Source organism: Sorghum bicolor, chromosome 4 (assembly GCF_000003195.3).
Source record: "Sorghum bicolor cultivar BTx623 chromosome 4, Sorghum_bicolor_NCBIv3, whole genome shotgun sequence".
NCBI lineage: Eukaryota > Viridiplantae > Streptophyta > Magnoliopsida > Poales > Poaceae > Sorghum > Sorghum bicolor.
Genome location: NC_012873.2, coordinates 24,862,370 through 24,879,639, shown reverse-complemented (window position 1 = coordinate 24,879,639; position 17,270 = coordinate 24,862,370). Strand labels below are relative to the sequence as shown.

The following is a 17,270-nucleotide window of genomic DNA, read 5'->3' as shown; positions in this document are numbered from 1 at the left end:
GCCTTTACCTCCTCCATAGGATCAGGCAAAAGATATGACTCGGCCTTATTGTTTAAGGAGTGTGAAATTGTTATTGGGATTTTAAAAGCTTTTCCAAAAGAAATGTGTAGCCTTCCAGTATGACCTTCATAAAGGAGTCTTCTAAAAAGTTGTCCTATCAACAGGTCGAAGTCCCATGTATCAAAGATATAGAAGTTCAAATGAACCATGGAGCCTTCTACCGTAAGAGGTAGGACATTAATAATTCCAAGACTGGGGACTAATCGTCCCGGAGATTCCTTTATGACCTTTGTTGTGGGGGTTAAGACAAGATTTTTAAATAGTTTAAGTGCAAAAGATTCAGACATGATGTTGATCCCCACAACAGGATTATAGAGAGCATTAAATCGATCAGAATTATAAGCACAGCGTATAGTTATAGAGGGTGTGTCCAAACGGATCACATCAGAGGAAAGCTCTGATTCCTCCAACCGCTCGCTACTCATGACTGAGATAAGCTCTCTTAATTGATATTCACTTGGTAAATAAATGCTAAACTGGCCGTTTTGGGGTTTGTCAATACAATGGTAGTTTGAAATATTTCCAAATTCGGCAAAAAGATCAGATTCTATATCCAGCATGAAGTCCGGTGGTGGAATTTCTTCCTCTTGTGGCTCAGAACTTGGGATAGCTAAAGTAGATGAAGAATTTGGCAGAGTGTATACTTCGGCTTCGTAGGTTTCATCATGAAGGATATTATCCATCTCAGCTTCTAGGATTCTATCTAGGATCACTCTAGCTTCATCAGTAGGGATACGAAAGAAAGAACCTCTAGACATTGTATGTAGCATTTGTTTATGATTTTTCCAAAGACCTCAAAAAAAGTGAAATAAAAGAACAGGGTCTTCAAGATTAAGGTTTGGACTAGATTCTAAAAGATAAGAAAAAATGTTTCCAGGATTTTCCCAAAGTTTCATTATCTTTTTGTTTAAAAGATAGGACTTCGAGTCTAAGGTCGCCGATACGGTCGAGGGAATAAAAATCTAGACAAAAGTTGACTCGTAAAACTCCCCATTCACCTCGTTGTTGACTTTCCTTCTGACTGTACCATTGACTAGCTTCTCCCCTTATGGTAAAAGGAAAAAGCTTCCAACATAAAGTTTTATCAGAAATGCCTTCAATGCGAAGACAATCACATGTTTGCTCAAAATCTCTAATATGAAGGTAAGGGTTTTCGTCTTCCTTTCCCGAAAAAGATAGGTTTTGAATCATGGCAATCAACCTAGAACTTAACCTATACTGAGATGTTTGGATAGGCTGTGATGATTCCCATGGTAAAAGGTAAGTTTCCGAAGGTGTTGCAAATTGGTAGATTGATTTAGAATCTTTGTTTTCCATAAGGTAGGAGTAAAGAAAATAAATACAGAATATAAAAGATAAGAAAAGATAAAAGTATAGATACAAGCTAGTAGTAAGACTCAAGGTTATCTCAGCAAACCATCTTTCTCCCCGGCAACGGCGCCAGAAATGCTTGTTGATATTTGGGAACGCAATAAGGAATTGATCCGCAAGCGCACGGATATCGGTGAGCACTTCACCCGGGAGGTTATCAAGAGTATCGTATTTATTTTTTTACAACTAGGAGAAAGAGCGCATCTGACTAACCCAGTCTATTACTACTAACCCTTTAGGCAACAAAGAATATTTCTCAATGTGAGTGATAAATAGAGAAGACTACAACCGTAATCTCCTTCTAACCTTGGTAAGGATGATCTACTGTTCTATTGGGGAGGCTAACGGAATCTAGACACCACAAAGGATGTTCAACCCGCACCTATAAACCATATCCTTCCTGCTAACGAGATATGGTCTACACAGGTAACTCAGAATTGTCACGTTCCTCACTACTACCACGTCTACGCTAGAGATGATTACTCTAAACTCTACGCGAAGAGATTAAAGTAAACTCATAAACCAAAAGAACAATAAAACAAGAACTTACTAGAATTTAGAAGTCGAAATACTGAAGAATCCTAGGAGCAAGCCTTGGGTTAGGAGAACTTGATCCCACAGGTACAAGCTCGGAGTAGACACCGACAGGCCGGGCTTCCTCCGATCTACGCCTCCACTCTATCTCTCTCAATCTAGTAGAAACTAGAAGATCTATTTCTACTTATATTGGATGCTAAGCCTAAAAAGAAATTTTATTTAGAGGAGAGGTATTCCTTTGAGGGCTCCTCTCAACACTGTGATGAACTTGTCTCCTCCAGGGGCCAGGGGGTCTGGTTTTATAGTCCTCTCAAGTGAACGTGAGCCATTGGATCAAACAGACATTGATTGGACAGTTATCCTTGATCCTTTAGGTCGGTGGAGTGTCGTCCGTGAAAAGAGTTTCGAACGGAGTCCAGAGGGGGGTGGGCGCCCAGGTCAACTGGGCGGGCACCCAGTGCCTGGCCCCGTTCGGCCTCCGCTTCCTTCCCGTGGCTTCTGGAGTCTTCTAGGTGGTAGAAAATTGCGCGGTGCGTTGATATCTCTATGTAATCCCAACATGTGGGCCTCTCTTCCTTATTTCCTGATAACCCCCTGCAGAAACAGATAAACAACAAAACTCGTGGAATTCTGTCAGATCAACCCCTAATTCTAGGTGTTGGTTGCATACTGGTCCTTTCTATTGTTTATTTGATAATTAAAATTGATACTTAAGAACCATCAACAAATACCCCCATACTTAGGCTTTTACTCGTCCTCGAGAAAAGGATGGTTAAGAACAATATCTGGGGTAAAACATTTTAAAACATTCTCTTCATAACTGCAGGGTGTTAAAATCCACTGTGTACTATAGTCAGGGAAGTATATGGTTAAGAGTAAAGATCCTTTCTTTTTAATCCTTTCACTTGGAGTTTTTGTATATTTTTTGAAAGAAAGTTAGCAAACCTTTTATCCTCATAGGTTCTCTCAGATTACTCATTATCTTTTATATATCTCACTGAGGCTGTTTTAATTTGCAAAAATTCTCAAGCATACTTACTTTGCATTTATTGCCTGATCAAAACGGGATCCGATGAGGGGAATGCCATACTCTTAGATCAAAGACTTTGGAAGTTAAAAACTTTGTCAACTCTTGCTGGCATATTGCTTATTAGAGGGACCATGGGCTATCATTTTCTTTTTCTTCTTCTTTTTTTCAAGTGGATACCGAGGTACCCCTAATTCTACTGCCGGACACTCGTCCATTTTTCTACGAGGTTATCGAGCACTTGCTCCTTTTTATTTCCTTGAAATATCTTTATTTTTGCATAGCCCATGCCTCTAATGCAATAATACTTCGGAAGAGTGAATCTTTCTGAATAAATATCTTGATCTTAGGAGCATGATAAATCTCTCAACAAGGGTCTAACTCATTTTGAATAAACTCAATACAGAGTAGATAGCCTTTATAATCATAATTAATATTTTCAGTTTTATCAGGCATATAAAACACTGAGGATAGTAGCTAGAATTTTCAAGATTTTTTGAAATAAATTCTCCAAGCAACAATGATATCAAGAATAAAAAACTCATACTTTACCATCTCACATTCCACACAGACTTAAGTAACACAGGGTTTTTAAAATGATTTTTAATAATTGCAAGTTTCAGGAAATATCATAGAGTGACATTAATCATGATTAGAAACATTTTAATCTTGTCAGAAACAGTATTCTGCATAATCCAAGATATATATGTGTATGTGTAAAGTGTGCAGAGTGTGTACCTGAATCGTGGAGTGGTGTAGTCGAAGTGTGTTTGGCATGTCGAGGGATCTCCCCCATACTTGTTTTCTGCTTTCTTGCACAAGAATAAAGTAGAGACACACAAGACATAATAATAATAATAATAATAATAATAATAATAATAATAATAATAATAATAATAATAATAATAATAATAATAATAATACTCTTTGTTAATCTTGAGGCATTTATTACAAAAGACTAGTAGCAAACTGATGACAATAGTAAAAAACTGATGATAATAGTAAACCTAAACCGAATTTAAAGATAAATGACTAAGATGCATTGCCTCAAGGTCTAATCTAGATAACTTAGCGGCTCTCTAACTCCTTAATATTCTTATTGGCACTAGCAAGATCCTGCCTAAGGCCTAGTATAACAGTGTTGTGGTTAGAGAGCTGCCTAGTGAGGGAATTAACTGAGGACTGGAGGTCTATGATGACTCTGTATAGCCTGCGAACGTCCTCATCAATATCTACTATAGTCTTGCGACGCTTGGGAGGTGTTTCAAAAGCATTGAGAGCGTGCTTTGGGGCTGCCTTTGGAGGGATGAAACGGACTTTGGCTGCTCTAATCCCTTCGAAGTAAGGCCTTTCCTCCTCCGTAGTGTAGCGAATGCTACTGATCACGCCGCTTCGGTTGGTCTTGACTCCAACGACCCTCTCATTGGGTCTGGGCGGAATGATCCTCGTGCCGGTTGGCACTTTGATGGTGGTCTTCGTCTTGGATGATGATCCCTTGAGGAGTAGGGGTTGTGGCGGTGCGGTGAGAACTGGTTGAGCATGATAGGATTGGGCGGAGCTGCGTTGGCGTAATGGCATGGCTTCTAGCTGTCGCTCTGTGTTGGCCGGGACGAGAGCACGGGCATCGGGGTCTTCCACAGGCTCCATGTTTAGGTTGAAGGGGACGACTTCCCAATCATCATGGAACTTCTTGGCCATTGGAGCAGCGAGGGACTAATCAAGCTCTAACTGAAGAAGAAGAAAAGGCTTGGTGGATTGGTGTTTGAAAACTGATGTCAGGGGTCTGTTTATATAGCGGTCAAAAAGTGCCTCTAGGGGTTGTTCTGGTTGCTCCCGTCGATGTGCGTGAGAAACTTTCTATCTGAGGGATTATTCGGATTACCATAAGTGTATTTTCCATAATAGAGAAAATCGGGACCGAAGGGGAACAGGGGCTGGGCGCCCGCCCACTTGATCAGGGCGCCCGCCCTCTGTGTGTCTCCGCTGCGGGCCCGCTTCCTCGAGCGTATTTCTAGATGCACACTTAATTAGGAAAATATATATATGATCCAAAAACATTAGACTAAAAAGGTCGGGCTCTAATTCTCCATGGGAAGAAAAAAATGGACTACGTCTATTTCTTCTAATTCTTTATTAGGCTCTAAAAATAATTTAAGACGTTGACCATTTACCTTGAATAACGTACCTTCATCATTTTGAAGTGTGATATCTCCGTGGGATGATGAATTAATTACCTTGAATGGTCCTTCCCATTTACTTCGGAGTTTTCCATGCCCGAAAAGCTTCATCCTAGAATTAAAAAGTAATACTTTATCTCCGGGTGTGAACTCCTTCTTCTTGATTCTCTTCTCATGCCACCTTTTGACTCTTTCTTTGTAGATCTTCGAATTGTGATATGCTTTCTCTCGCCATTCTTCCAATTTTGATAGTTGCATTCTTCTATGATCTCCAGGAACATCTAGGTCCATATTCCATCTCTTTATGGCCCAGTGTGCTTTGAATTCAAGTTCAACAGGTAGGTGGCAAGTCTTCCCGTACACCAATTGGTATGGAGACATTCCAATTGGGGTCTTGTATGCTGTCCGGTATGCCCAGAGTGCATCGAGTAACTTGTCTCTCCATGTCGTTCCCATTTCATTGACTGTCTTCTAAAGAATATTCTTGATTTGCTTATTGGAAGTCTCTGCTTGGCCACTTGTCTGAGGATGATAGGGGGTAGCGACGTTGTGACGGATTCCATATTTTGATAGATATTGCTTGAAGCGTTTGTCGATGAAGTGTGCTCCTCCATCACTTATCACTACTCTGGGAACTCCAAATCTTGGAAATATAATTTCTTCAAACATCCTCTTTGAACTGATGTTGTCGGCATGCTTGCAAGGTAATGCCTCTACCCACTTGGAGACGTAGTCAACTGCCACCAAGATGTACTCACACTTCATTGATGCAGGAAATGGACCCACATAGTCTATTCCCCTGACATCAAAGAGCTCAATCAGAAGGTTGTTGGTGAGTGGCATGGCATCTCTTGTGTTTATGTTTCCGTGCCTTTGACATGGCCCACATCTTCTGATATATTGCTTCGTGTCTTCATACATTGTAGGCCAGTAGAATCCACACTGCCAGATCTTTGAATGTGTACCGAATGCTCCACAATGATCTCCATATGGTGATGAATGACATCTATTGATGATCTTCCATCCTTCCTCAATGGTCACACATCTCCTGAGTAAGCCATCAGAGCATACCCGGAAGAGGTATGGCTCATCCCATATATGTGAACGACTTTCTTGAATAAGCTTCTTCTTGTTTGCTCCTTGTGGTACATACCCTGAAACCATAAAATTAACATTATCTGCATACCAGGGGTCAGACCTGTGAATCCCGTAGAGCAAGTCGTCTCGGAGTGAATCATTGATGGGGGTTTCCTGTGGACTCTTAAAATACATTCTAGACAAGTGATCAGCAACAGAATTTTCTTTTTATCTTTTATTTCTAAGTCAAATTCTTGGAGTAATAAGATCCGTCTAATCAGGCGAGGTTTAGCATCTTTTTTAGTGAGCAAATATTTTAGTGCAGCATGATTAGTGTAAACAATTATTTTAGCTCCAACTAAATAAGATCTAAATTTATCAATGGAAAATACAACAGCCAGAAGCTCTTTTTCTGTGGTTGCATAATTAAGTTGAGCTCCTGTCAAAGTTTTACTGGCATAAGCAATTGCATGATGCTTCTTATTTTTAGTTTATCCAAAAACTGCCCCCACAGCATAATCACTAGCATCACACATAATTTCAAAAGGCAACGACCAATCAGGGGGTTGAATGATTGGTGCAGAGATGAGTGCTTTCTTTAATAAATTGAAAGATGTTAGAGCAACTCCAGCAGGGCCCCTACTCAAGCCCCAATAGCTAATTATGGGTGCCCAGTCTAAAAATATTACTCCAGCAGGGCCCCTACTCCAGACCCTATATTTGGCTGGGCACCCATATTTCTCCCCCAGACCCCATTCCTGTTGGCCCAACAGGGCAGCCCCCATCCTCCATCGCGTGTCCTAACCCCAGCGCATGCTCCCTCTCTCTCTACCCTTGCATGTGGATGACATCCTACAATATCGGCTCAATGCTCTAATTATGTCCATGTCCAAAGGAAGAAGAAAGAGGAAGAATAAAAAGACACTGACGAGTGGGTCCCTTCTATCATTCTCTCTGGAATATGTTTGGGGGCCCAAATTTGGGTGCTACTGTTGGAGTTGAAGCAAAAAAGTTGAGCCCCAAGAAGTAGGGAGAGCACCCAAATTAAAAGTAGGGGCCTAGTTTTGGGGGCTACTGCTGGAGTTGCTCTTAGACTTGCATCATCAAATTCGAAAGGAGCATCCTTGGCTAGCAAAACAGTAAGTGGTCTAGCAATGAATGAAAAATCTTTTATAAATCTGCGATAAAAACCAACATGGCTAAGAAAGCTTCGAATTCCTTTTATATTCACAGGTGGAGGTAGTTGTTCAATTACATCAATTTTAGCATTGTCTACCTCAATACCTCTTTCAGACACTAGGTGTCCCAGCACTATTCCTTCCCTAACCATAAAATGACATTTTCCCAATTAAGGACTAAGTGCTTTTCTTCACATCTTTGCAAAACCTTGTCTAAGTTTTCAAGACAACTATCAAAAGTTTTTCCATAAACAGAGAAATCGTCCATGAAAACTTCCATAATCTCTTCAATCATATCAAAAAATATAGACATCATGCATCTTTGAAAAGAAGCTGGTGCATTACTTAACCCAAAAGACATTCTACGGTAAGCATAAGTTCCATATGGGCACGTAAAAGTTCCTGTAAGACCTTGGAGTGAGTAGCCGAAAACTGAGTGATGTTTCTAAAGAATGGTCATCAATCGTAGAGTTTCCTCCTGAGTGAGTTTATCACTAATGATTACAGGAAACTCTAGATTATTGTTTAGGAAAGCATAGATAAGACCGGGTGGTAAAGTTTTAAGCTCTATGGGAGGTCTAGGTGTCTCAGTAAACTCATCTAAGGGTTCAGGTTCAGAAGGTTCGGCTTTTTCTTCTGTGAAGAAAGGAGCTTCTTCTTCTAAGTCTGATTCATCTAAAAGCTCTAGAGATGCAGCCTTTACCTCCTCCATAGGATCAGGCAAAAGATATGACTCGGCCTTATTGTTTAAGTAGTGTGAAATTGTTATTTGGATTTTAAAAGCTTTTCCAAAAGAAATGTGTAGCCTTCCAGTATGACTTTCATAAAGGAGTCTTCTAAAAGGTTGTCCTATCAATAGGTCGAAGTCCCATGTATCAAAGATATAGAAGTTCAAATGAACCATGGAGCCTTCTACCGTAAGAGGTAGGACATTAATAATTCCAAGAGTGGAGACTAATCGTCCCAAAGATTCCTTTATGACCTTTGTTGTGGGGGTTAAGACAAGATTTTTAAATAGTTTAAGTGCAAAAGATTTAGACATGATGTTGATCCCCACAACAGGATTATAGAGAGGATTAAATCGATCAGAATTATAAGCACAGCGTATAGTTATAGAGGGTGTGTCCAAACGGATCACATCAGAGGAAAGCTCTGATTCCTCCAACCACTCGCTACTCATGACTGAGATAAGCTCTCTTAATTGATATTCACTTGGTAAATAAATGCTAAACTGGTCGTTTTGGGGTTTGTCAATAGAATGGTAGTTTGAAATGTTTCCAAAATCGGCAAAAAGATCAGATTCTATATCCAGCATGAAGTCCGGTGGTGGAATTTCTTTCTCTTGTGGCTCAGAACTTGGGATAGCTAAAGTAGATGAAGAATTTGGCAGAGTGTCTACTTCGGCTTCGTAGGTTTCATCATGAAGGGTATTATCTATCTCAGCTTCTAGGATTCTATCTAGGATCACTCGAGCTTCATCAGTAGGGATATGAAAGAAAGAACCTCTAGACATTGTATGTAGCATTTGTTTATGATTTTTCTGAAGACCTCGAAAAAGTGAAATAAAAGAACAGGGTCTTCAAGATTAAGGTTTGGACCAGATTCTAAAAGATTGGAAAAATGTTTCCAAGATTTTCCCAAAGTTTCATTATCTTTTTCTTTAAAAGATAGGACTTCAAGTCTAAGGTCGCCGGTACGGTCGAGGGAATAAAAATCGAGACAAAAGTTGGCTCGTAAAACTCCCCATTCACCTCGTTGTTGACTTACCTTCTGACTGTACCATTGTCTAGCTTCTCCCCATAAGGAAAAAGGAAAAAGCTTCCAACATAAAGTTTTATCAGAAATGCCTTCAATGCGAAGACAATCACATGTTTGCTCAAAATCTCTAATATGAAGGTAAGGGTTTTCATCTCCCTTTCCCGAAAAATATAGGTTTTGAATCATGGCAATCAACCTAGAACTTAACCTATATTGGGATGTTTGGATAGGCTGTGATGATTCCCATGGTAAAAGGTTAGTTTTCGAAGGTGTTGCAAATTGGTAGATTGATTTAGAATCTTGGTTTTCCATAAGGTAGGAGTAAAGAAAATAAATACAGAATATAAAAGATAAGAAAACATAAAAGTATAGATACAAGCTAGTAGTAAGACTCAAGGTTATCTCAGCAAACCGTCTTTCTCCCCGGCAATGGCGCCAGAAATGCTTGTTGATATTTGGGAATGCAATAAGGAATTGATCCGCAAGCGCACGGATAATGGTGAGCACTTCACCCGGGAGGTTATGAGAGTATCGTATTTATTTTTTTACCACTAGGAGAAAGAGTGCATCGGACTAACCCGGTCTATTACTACTAACCCTTTAGGCAACAAAGATTGTTTCTCGAAGTGAGTGATAAATAGAGAAGACTACAACCGTAATCTCCTTCTAACCTTGGTAAGGATGATCTACTGTTCTATTGGGGTGGCTAACGGAATCTAGACACCACAAAGGTTGTTCAACCCGCACCTATAAACCCTATCTTTCCTGCTAACGAGATATGATCTACAAAGGTAACTCGGAATTGTCACGTTCCTCACTACTACCACGGTCTAGCTAGTTAGGGAATATCTATGAGTATCCTAGCCCAAACACCACGTCTACGCTAGAGATGATTACTCTAAACTCTACGCGAAGAGATTAAAGTAAACTCATAAACCAAAAGAACAATAAAACAAGAACTTACTAGAATTTAGAAGTCGAAATACTGAACAATCCTAGGAGCAAGCCTCGGGTTAGGACAACTTGATCCCACAGGTACAAGCTCGGAGTAGACACCGACACCTCCACTCTATCTCTCTCAATCTAGTAGAAACTAGAAGATCTATTTCTACTTACATTGGATGCTAAGCCTAAAAAGAAGTTTTATTTAGAGGAGAGGTATTCTTTCGAGGGCTGCTCTCAACTCTATGATGAACTTGTCTCCTCCAGGGGCCAGGGGGTTTGGTTTTATAGTCCCCTCAAGTGAACATGAGCCGTTGGATCAAACCGACATTGATTGGACGATTATCCTTGATCCTTCAGGTCGATGGAGCGTCGTCCGCGAAAAGAGTCCCGAACGGAGTCTAGAGGGGGGCGGGCGCCCAGGTCAACTGGGCGGGCGCCCAGTGCCTGGCCCCGTTCGGCCTCCGCTTCCTTCCCGTGGCTTCTGGAGTCTTCTAGATGGTAGAAAATTGCGCGGTGCGTTGATATCTCTATGTAATCCCGACATGTGGGACTTTCTTCCTTATTTCCTGATAACCCCCTGTAGAAACAGATAAACAACAAAACTCGTGGAATTCTGTCAGATCAAACCCTAATTCTAGGTGTTGGTTGCATACTGGTCCTTTCTATTGTTTATTTGATAATTAAAATTGATACACAGCGCTTCCCTAGGGACATAGCCGAGGATTACGAACTGGATGAAGAAGAATCGGCAACTCGTTCCCCTCTGAACTTTGGCGAAGCCGCCATAGTTTTACCTGGCACTGGTGGTAATGAAGACCAGGTTAGCCAATTCTTTCAGACTCTCTATGAAGGTCTAACCAGGGAACAGAGGGCATGGATGCCTTATGAAGACCGGGACACTAGATTTCCCCTGACCTTCAATCCCTTCAATGATACTCTCCACAAGGACCGTGATGTGATGATGGCAATTGTTACCCCAAGGGCCATACCAGTAAATTTCCTTGGTAGTGGGAAAGCTTCCAATCCGACTTACGAGTTCTACAACCCATCGGCACTAGCTCGTCAGCTAGCCTTTGGACAGCTGCCGATTGCACTTTGCTACGCCGATGTGATAAAGCCAAGGGAGACCATCACCAGCAATCTTGAGTGGATCAGAATAACCCAACTCCCACCAAACGCCGATACAGATGTCGATCTATCAGCTTGGATCCCAGCTCTCTTCATTACTCAAGCATACAAGCAGTGGTGGGAAGAGTGGAAAGAGCAACTATTTTGCAAATTGGCCCACACATACCGTGGCATGATCGACCCCAAATACAAAGTCCCTGATAATACTGTAAGTACTCTAAACCGATGCTTCAATCCTTTCACTTTCATTTTCCATCGCTAACTTACTTTGTTTGTTGTATACAGGTCGATGATATGCCACCATTAGTCAGTAGGAGTGGCAGGCCGATTGAACTCCTTCCATCGGGCCCGATCTCTTTGATCGGCAACAACGCTAAAAACCTTGGCTGCTATAATGCATCGGGGTGTGAGTCTCAAGAAAGTCACCACCAAACGAACGAAAACATCCCCATTGGTGGCTGTCACTACTTTGGCATAAGCCTTCAAGGTAAATTCTCGGGTCCTTCGACTTATACCGATTCCATTCTTATACTTACACAATTTTTCAGGATACATCGGCTAGTATGGGAACTTCATCGGTAACTTTTGTTATTTTAATCATAACCTCATCAATACCCTATTTCACTTGTACTCATAAAACTTTCATTGTTGTATCAGCATACTGGCACATCAGCAAAGACCAGAAATACGACTGCTGATGCCCCCTAGTCCAACCAACCAAAGAGAAAAGGTTCCAAGAGTACCAGAACACAAGCGAAGCGCCAGAGAACAGCAATGCCTCCCCCTCCTCCAAGGTCACCGATCCCGGTGGAATCATCCCCCTCTTCTCCAGAGGCTCAGATACAACAAGCACCATCTCCTGCTCAATTACAAGAAGAACCCCAAACAGAAGAATTCCAGCCAGAAGAACCTCAGCCAGAAGAAACATCAGCTGATGTACAAGAGCAGACTGCCGATCCAGCAAGCTTAATCATAGCGTCGGTAGTCTCCTCGATTCAGACAAGTACTGCACCCCCTCAAGGTAACATACTTTCTATTTATTGCCGATGAACCTATTTTTCCACTTTATAATTACCTCTGTTAATTTTCAGCTGACATTGTTCCATCGGCAACTCCAGCCGATCAACCTGTGGTTCCATCGGCCCCAGCTAGTTAGAGGCGAGAGATAGCTCTGAAACAAGTAAGTTACCCGATCTCTATTTTTATCATCATCAGTACTTGATCATAAAATAACTTATTTTATCTTCCTTTTCAGGAACAGGATTCTCCCGACAGCTTGTTCTCCTTCACCATTGAAATCTCTGAGGATGAAGGCGAGGAAGCAAGTTCTTCTCGAGCGGTTGGAATCTCATCGGCAGAGATTACAGCAAAGCTGGAAGACCTGTCAGCTATCCTCCATCATGACACAACCCAACTGGTTGATGATTCTGATCCAGCCAAGGCTCTCTTCAAAACTCTAAGAGGCCAGATCCCTGCCGATGCCGAGGATATCCTCTTCAAGGCCGCACACTTAGAAAGTCGACAGCTTTAGTATCAAAAGGCCACTCAGCGCCTTGCCGATAGGGCCACTTATGCCCAACTTTCAGAGGAGGTGATGAAGGTAAAGCATCTTTCCAATGAGAAGCATAAGAGCGTCGGCATTCTGAACTCCTCAGGAGACGTGCTGAAGCAAAAGATTTCTGACCTATCGGTTAATAGAGAAGCCCTGTTGGCAGAACTTAAACAAGTGGAAGAAGCTTTGTCCCAAGCTCAACAGGAAGAAAGCCAGCTGCCTGAAGCGATCAAGACTCTCGAACAAGAGCGGAACATTCAAGCTCGCAAGGCACTGCAAATGAAGAAGAAGCTGAGGCCAGTGGAGGGCTCTGCCGATGAAGACATGAAGGAGATAGAAGAAGCCGATCAAATTCGTCTGCGCGCCATATCAGCAATCCAGGCTCTGCTGAACATGTGACCTCCTCATCGGCGGCATATCTTGCTCTTTTATTTTAAGAACTCCTGATTATTTTGGTCTAGCCGATAGGACTGTTATCGGCCCCCGTTTAAAACATTGAGTCCGGCCCCAGATACACTTTGATCCAGCCGATAGGAATGTTATCGGAACTTAAACCTTCATGAATCCATATGCTAGGGTAATATTTCTTTAAATATTTGCCATTCAATGCTCTAGGAAATTCAACTCCTTCGAGAGTTTCTAAAATATAAGCATTGCCAGGAGCAGACCGATTTATCCGATAAGGACCTTCCCAATTAGGAGACCACTTTCCAAATTTTGAACTTTTAGTCCCGATCGGTAAGATTAACATCCATACCAAGTCTCCATCAGCAAACTCCTTAGCCTTTACCTTCTTATCATACCATCTGGCAACTCTCCTTTTATTTTCTTCTATACTCATCAAAGCTTTCAGTCGATGCCCTGTTAAGTCATCCAACTCGTTTTTCACCAAAGTAGCATAGTCATCGGCAGTCAACTGATCTTGAAAAGATAATCGCCTAGATCCGGTTTTAATCTCCTATGGCAACACAGCATCATGTCCATACACCAACTGATAAGGCGAAACTTTGGTCGACCCATGACAAGCCATCCGATACGACCATAAAGCTTCATTCAAGAATGTATGCCACCTCCTAGGATTTTCCTCAATCTTTCGTTTGATAAGTTTAATAATTCCTTTGTTAGACGCCTCGGCCTGTCCATTAGCTTGAGCATAATAAGGAGAAGAATTCAACACTTTAATCCCCATACTGATTGCAAATTCATCCGATGTAAACATAGTACCCTGATCGGTAGTAATCGTTTGAGGAATACCAAATCGGTAAATAATATGCTCTTTCACAAAATCAATCATATTGGCCGATGTGACTTTTTTCAAAGGAATAGCCTCAACCCACTTGGTGAAATAATCAGTGGCAACCAAGATAAACTTATGCCCCTTGCTTGATGGTGGGTAAATCTGGCCGATTAGATCAATAGCCCATCCACGGAACGACCAAGGTTTAATAATGGGATTCATAGCCGATGTAGGCGCTCTTTGAATATTACCAAATTTCTGACATCCTTGACATCTCTTGAAATATTTAAAACAATCTTCAAGTATAGTTGGCCAATAATACCCATTCCTCCTAATCATCCATTTCATCTTAAAAGCCGACTTATGTGCTCCACACACTCCTTCATGGATTTCCCCCATCAAACTCTTAGCTTCATCATCACCCAAGCACTTAAGAAGAACTCCATCAATTGTTCAATAATACAATTCATCTTCGAGGAGCACATATTTGGTAGCTTGAAACCAAACACGCCTCTCAACCCTCTTGGATGGATCCTTTAAATAATCAATGATTTCTTTTCTCCAATCATCGGCACTAACTGCCGATATTGTATTTAATATGGGCTTATATCCCGAGGCATGCTGAGCCAACCGATTAGCCTCCTCATTATGCACTCGAGGAACATGCTCTAATCGGAAATCTTTGAATTCCCTTAACAGTTGCACACTCCTTTCGTAATACGTTATTAAAACTTCACTTCAGCATTCATCACTTCCAGCTAATTGATTTATAACCAGCATAGAATCCCCGAAGATTTCAACGACATCAGCATGAACTTCTTTTAACAATTCCAACCCGTTGATTAAAGCTTGATACACGGCTTGATTATATGTTGACATGGCAACAATCAGCAAAGAGAACTCATACTTCCTTCCCTGAGGGGAAATTAACACTATGCCGATGCCTGCCCCCCGGTCACAAGTGGATCCATCAAAGAAGAGCATCCAAGGTACCATTTCCAAAGCCTCCACTGCACTGCGATGTTGAGTCACAAAATCGGCCATAATCTGCCCTTTAACCGCCTTAGCCGATTCGTACAGCAGATCGAATTCTGACAGTGCCAAGATCCACTTACCGATTCTGCCACTCATAATCGGCATAGATAGCATATATCAGACCACGTCATCTTTGCATATAACAGTGCATTCAACCGATAACAAATAGTGCCTCAACTTAATACATGAGAAATATAGGCATAAACATAATTTTTCAATGGCGAATACCTGGTCTCAGCATCAATCAATCTTCTGCTTAAATAGTAAACTACACGCTCCTTCCCTTCAAATTCTTGAATCAAAGCCGAACCGATGACCTCATCGGTAGACAAATATAATCTGAAAGGCTTTCCTTGCTGAGGTGGAATCAAAACTGGAGGATTTATCAAGTAATTCTTGATTTCATCTAAAGCCAACTGTTGCTCTTTCCCCCATATGAACTCTTGATTGGCTTTCAATTTAAGTTAAGGACTAAAAGCACGAATTTTACCACACAAGTTAGATATAAACCGCCTGATAAAATTTACCTTGCCGATCAAGGATTGGAGCTCAGTCTTGTTAGTAGGGGCAACAATTTTGTTGATAGCATCAATGAACCTTCGGCTAATCTCAATTCCCCTTTGATGCACCATGAAACCAAGAAACTGCACTGCCGATACACCTAATGCACACTTGTTGGGATTCATCTTTAAACCATGTTTTCTTGTGCATTCCAACACCTTTCGCAAATCAGCAAGATGCTTTGTGAAATCTCTAGACTTAACCACCACATCATCAATATAAATTTCCACCAGCTTGACGATGAACTCATGAAAGATAAAATTCATAGCCCTCTGATAAGTAGCACCAGCATTTTTCAAACCAAAGGTCATGACTATCCATTCAAACAACCCAACATGACCAGGACACCTAAATGCAGTCTTTGGATATTTGATTATAACCTGCATTGCCATCATAAAGCTTATGATCCGATGCCTGGCCGCAGCATCAACTAGTAGATCGGCAACTGGCATTGGGTAACCATCCATCGGCGTAGCTTTATTAAGATTCCTGAAATCAATGCAAACCCGAAGCTTCCCATTTTTCTTATAAACTGGAACAACATTGGAAATCCACTCGGCATACCGACACTGCCGAATAAATTTAGCCTCGATAAGTTTAGTTACTTCGGCCTTAATATCAGGAAGAATACTAGGATTATATCGGCGAGCTGGCTGTTGATGTGGCCGAAATCCAGACTTGATGGGTAACCGATGTTCAACAATCGATTGGTCTAAACCAGGCATCTCAGTATAATCCCAAGCAAAGCAATCTTTATATTCCTTTAACAAATCGGTTAACTGCTGCTTACACTCAGAATTTAACTTAGCACTAATAAAAGTAGGCCTAGGTTTATCGCCACTACCTATATCTACCTCTATTAAATCATCGGCCGATATAAACCCCTAGCCTAATTTTCCATCATTGGCGAACCTATCCATTAAAAATCCTCATCAGAACCGACTACTTGGATCAGTGGAATTTCATAATCGGCAACTTTGAGGAAATCCTTCTCCCAAATCTCTCCCGAGATACACCTAGTCCTTTCATAGGTGTCTGCTTCTGCCGACGCAATGACATAAGAAGAATCTCCCGGGACAATCTCAATCTTATCGCCTACCCACTGAACCAAGCATTGGTGCATTGTTGATGGGATACAACAATTGGCATGGATCCAATCTATCCCTAGCAGCAAATTATAAGCACCTTTTCCATTGATCACAAAGAATGTTGTTGGCAAGTTTTTGCTGCCGATGGTCAACTCAACGCATATTGCCCCCTTAACTGGAGACACATTTCCTTCAAAGTCTTTTAGCATCATATCGGTCTTGGTCAAATCTTGATCTCCTTTCCCAAGCTTCCGATAGACTGCATACGGCATGATGTTAATAGCAGCCCCACCATCAATTAATATCTTGGTCACTGGCTGACCATCAACTCTTCGTTTGACGAACAGAGCTTTAACATGCTGCCTTTCATTGTCGGCAGACTTTTCAAAGATAGCCGTCATCGGATCCAGAGCCAACTGAGCTATCTGGTAGGAAAAATCCAGCTCCTCATCATCACTGGATGGCGCAAGGAACTCCATCGGCAACATAAATACCTTGTTAACATCTGCCGACGGCCCCTTTCCCTTAGGATCCAGTTG

At 41.5% G+C, this 17,270-nt stretch overlaps 1 pseudogene; it reads right to left on the bottom strand.

Annotated features, from left to right (window-relative positions):
• The window catches only part of LOC110434770, a 32,552-nt pseudogene that overhangs the window by 1,538 nt on the left and 13,744 nt on the right, over positions 1–17,270 (bottom strand).